Below are 5,000 nucleotides of genomic sequence, written 5' to 3' on the forward strand. Positions count from 1 at the left end.
CTTCTTCGCTCCCCCGCTTTGGACCCTGGAACTCTTGAACAGGGCCGGGCTTCTGCCCTCCGCCTCTCCTCTGCTCATCCGCTCCAGGCCCTGGCACTCCCTGTGATCCAGTCATTCGCATGTGCGTGCCCGGAGGTCCGGGAGCTCCACTCAAACGTCCGGGGGGGGTAAGGGTAAGGGGTCCTGTCCCTCTCCCCCCCTCCTCGCCGCCTCTGAGAAGAGAAACATCTCCTCCACTCCTCCGCTCCTCCGCTGCGGAACCAGGTATTACCGATCCGCCGGACTCAGGCGAATTGCAGAAAGGGGTTTTGCCGTCCTCCGCTCCTCCGCTCCTCCGTTTCGGGCCCTGGAACTCCCGAACCGCTGGACACAAGCGAATCACGGTCCGGGCTTCTGCTCTCCTCCGCTCCTCACCTCATCCGCTCCAGGCCCTGGTACTCCGTGTCCGCGGGAACCCCCCCCAACCCACAAAAACAAACTCTCACACACACACAAACACACGCACACACACACACACACACACACACACAAACACACAAACACACACAGACACACCTGAACTCATCATCGCTGTGCTGATAGCATTGGCCGAAACGTATCCACAACCAAACCAACATTAGCTCATCCACTCATTCACATATGTGTGTGCCCGGAGGTCCGGGAGCTCCAGTCATAAGTCCGGGTGATCTATGTCCGGAGAAGGCTCACATTAGCCGGTCTAAGGGGTCCTGCTGCCCCCCAGCTTCCCGGCCTTTGAGAAGAGACACATAACTGCGCTCTTCCGCTTCTCCGCTATGGGCCCTGGTACTCCCGATCCTCCGAACTCAGGTGAATTGCGTGACGTGCTTCTGCTCTCCTATAAGCCCCTACACACTTCGAACACGGCTGTTATCACCCTGTTACTGCATTTCAATGACACCCATTTGCTTTCGATCTCAGTGTCTGCCACCGTACGGAAAAAGCGGGATGGGTGGGGGGGCATAAGCGCATTCGTGCTGTAAGTAATCAGAAGTTAATAGTGTTAACGGTTTGCGAGAAATTTTTAATGCTAGACAAAAAAAGAAAATTAAAAGGATATAATTAAATAAATAGATAGAAAAATAAAATTAAAAACGAAAAAAAAAAATTGTGAGGGGAATATAACATGTAATTAAGTTGGCGGTTCACAAGGAATCTCAGACATCAAACTGTTTTTAATTGAACATAAATAGTACACCCAAATATACAAATGTACAAATAAACATAGCAAGGTAGAACTGAATGTCAATGAAACAACCAGGGATGAGGAAGCAACGGACATCAGGACATTTGTTCTGTATGTAATGAGAAGTTAATAGTGTTACAGGTTTGTGAGAAATTTACAGTGCGAGACAAAAAAAGAAATTAAAAGGAAGTAATTAAATCAATAGATAGACAAATAAGAAATTAAAACGAAAAAAAAAAAAAAAAATTGCAAGGGGAATGTAACATGTAATCAAGTTGTTTTTTTTGTTTTGTTTTTTTTTTTTACCAAAAAAAAAAGGAACCTCGGACATGGGTAACTATATTTTTTTGTTTTCGGATTTTTCCATAAGTTTTAAGGATTTTTTTTTTTTTTTTTTATATTTCAAAATCGTTTATGAAGACATTAAAATTTGGGGAGCATTTTTGCATTCTGTTCTTGTGAATGAAGAACTTGGCCAGGCCTAAAAGAACATTGACACAGAGTTCATCTGTTATGTTGCTTATAAGTAAACAGAATGTTATATCATCTTTTGAGAAGGAAACTGGTGACGATGGAATGAGAAGGAGAAAAAATATATGGTCAGTGGTTTCAATGTTGTCTTCACAAAATGTACAAATATTATCTTCAAAATTAAAGCGTACCCTCGATAATTCCTTAGATGGGTAGATGTCAGTCATAATTTTGAAGTGGGTCTCTTTTGCCTTGGGGGTATGGGTAGAGTCAGATACATAGTTCGCAGCGTGGCAATCGATTCCTCATCAAATTTATTTAAAATATCCTTTTTTTTTTTTTTGACGTCCAGGGAATAAGTTTCCTGTGAAACATTTCCTAATAAAGGAGTTGCCGCGCTTTCTGTCCACAATTGAGATTCCCTGGAGTGATAGTCGGGGTAACTGTGGTTGTACGGTTCGGTGCGTCATTATATTTTTGGTCAGGAATACAAATTGTCGAGGCAGTGCGTTTCGTAACTTTAGCAACTCTAATATGGGAGGCTTGAATCTGTGTGTAGTACAGAACTGCTCATTGTCCAGAGGACTGCCAGTGTCATCCATCAAGTCAATTATCGACCATATACCTTTCTCAAAGCATTCCTTGTAAAACAGAGGTTTGTTGCCATGCAGTACATATCGATTGTTCCAAACTATTATACTGTGTGGTGAGAAATTGTGTACGTATATCATTTTCCAGTATAATAATATTTGTTTATGGAACTCTGAACATTTGACAGGAATCTTGTTGATATCCAAGTCAGAGATAAGCAGAAGACTCAGGCCGCCGACTTTGTTGAATAAGTAGTTTGGAGTACAATACCAGAAAGAACGATGAGGTTTGATCCAGGATTTCAACCAGTTCACCTTCAATGTCCCATTCAAGCAGTCCGACTCTATCACTTTCAGCCCTCCTTCACTTGTTTCTTTCACCATATGTGATTTTTCTTAGATGGTGTGGTCTGTTCCTCCAGATAAAGTTGAAATTGATTTGGTTAACAGATTTTACGAGTTGATTTGGAGCAGCATTGGAATACGCTGGGTATATACATCTGGATAAACACATCCATTTTAGTCAAATATATCCGGCCTAATATTGATAAATCTCTCTGGAGCCATATATTAGAATTAAGCTTTACTTTGATTCAGTTTAGATTCAATGTTCCTGGATTGATTTAACGTTTGGTCCTTGGATAGGAAAATGCTCAAGTATTTTATTTCTGATTTCATGGAAACATCGCTGATTTCCTTTAGTGGCGAGTCATGCAGCGCAAGAAGTTTGCATTTCTTTAAGTTTAATGACAATCCTGAAGCCTTGGAGAATGTTTTGGTTGTTTTCGGCACTTATTGGGACTTGATGTTCATTTTTCAAAACTAAGGTTGTGTCATCTGCCAGCAGGCTAATAACAATTTCAGTCCCCAGCACGTCTAACTTTTGGATATCGTTGCTCTTTTCAACATAAACGGCTAGCATTTCGGTAGCAATTATAAATAAATAGGGTGAGATGGGGCAACCTTGGGGGATTCCCACATCAACATGGAAGCTCGGAGTGGTGCCGCTTGGCAGGGTGACACAGCTATGAATATTCTCATAGAGCCCACGGATCACATTCCTGAATATTTAACCAAATCCAAAATGTTCGAGCGTTGCTATGATAAATGGATGTTCGACCGAGTCAAAGGCTTTAGAAAAGTCCAAGAAGGATATGCGGCCATTATCTTCAATGCGATACGCCTCTAAACCCATCGCTCGCCCCGACTCGGGGAATCCTAGAGCCTACTTGCACCCCCGCCCTAACTTAACTCCCTCACTCGTGGAGCTCCCTGAGCTCCACACATCCCGGAGCATCACGCCGACTCATTCACATTTGAATGATTGTCTTTATTTTATGTCCGCTAGATAGAGGCATCCGCACATGCGCATCAGTGGAGCTTCAGGCCGGCTGAGGCATGGACTGAAAATCATAAAGACATGTGTGATGAGCTAAAAGGAAGATAAGCATATTTTTATAATAAATGTAAGAAAGAGAGGGTAATGCAGCCTCAGGGCGGCACTGGCCCGTGTCTCTCCAAGCCTGCCTTTGGGGGGGGGGGGCACGGAGCAGTGTCTCCCTGTGCCGGTCCCAAGCCCGGATAAATGCAGAGGGTTGCGTCAGGAGGGGCATCCGGCGTAAAACGTTTGCCAAAACCAAACATGCGAGTCAACCATAACTATACCATACCGGATGGGTCGCGGACCGGGTTAACAACGACCGCCATTGGTACTGATGACCTACAGGGTACTAATGGAAATTGGGCTACTGTGGGTCGAAGAACAAGAAGAAGAAGAAGAGGAGGAGTGCGTGTTCGGAAGCAGAGAGAGAGGAGGAAAGGAAAGAGCCTGGGACTGAGAGTAGGGACTTTGAATATTGGGACTATGACAGGAAAAGGTAGAGAGTTGATGGACACGATGCAGAGAAGGAAGCTGGATATACTGTGTGTCCAGGAGACCAGGTGGAAGGGTAGTAAGGCTAGAAGCTTAGGAGCAGGCTTTAAGTTATACTATTATGGTGCTGACAAGAAGAGAAATGGAGTAGGAGTCATCTTGAAGGAGGAGTTTGTAAGGAACGTCCTAGAGGTGAAAAGAATGTCAGATAGACTTATGAGTCTGAAATTGGAAATTGAAGGTGTGATGCTCAGTGTTGTTAGTGGCTATGCGCCACAGGTGGGATGTGAACCTGAAGAGAAGGAGAAGTTCTGGAATGAGTTGGATGAAGTGATGCAGAATATTCCCAGAAATGAGAGAGTGGTAATTGGTGCAGACTTCAATGGACATGTTGGTGAAGGCAATAGAGGGGATGAAGAAGTGATGGGCAGATATGGTATCCAGGATAGGAATGCAGAGGGACAGATGGTGGTAGATTTTGCAAAAGGGATGGAAATGGGTGTAGTGAATACCTTTTTCCAGAAAAAACAGGAACATAGGGTAACTTATAAGAGCGGAGGTAGGAGCACGCAGGTAGACTACATCTTGTATAGACGAGGTAACCTGAAAGAGATCGGTGACTGCAAAGTAGTTGTAGGTGGGCGTGTAGCCAGACAGCATAGGATGGCGGTTTGTGCGACGACTCTGGTGACAAGGTAGATGACGAGGACAAAGGCAGAGCAGAGGACAAAGTGGTGGAAGCTGAAAAGGGAGGAGCGTTGCACGGTTTTCAGGGAGGAGTTGAGAAAGGGTCTGGGTGGTCAGGGTGAGCTGCCAGATGATTGGACAACAACAGCTAGTGTTATCAGGGAGACAGGTAGAA

The sequence above is a fragment of the Fistularia commersonii genome, unplaced genomic scaffold (genome assembly GCF_037954325.1).
Source record: "Fistularia commersonii isolate RoL2024-O1a breed Wild unplaced genomic scaffold, RoL_Fcom_v1.0 HiC_scaffold_37, whole genome shotgun sequence".
NCBI lineage: Eukaryota > Metazoa > Chordata > Actinopteri > Syngnathiformes > Fistulariidae > Fistularia > Fistularia commersonii.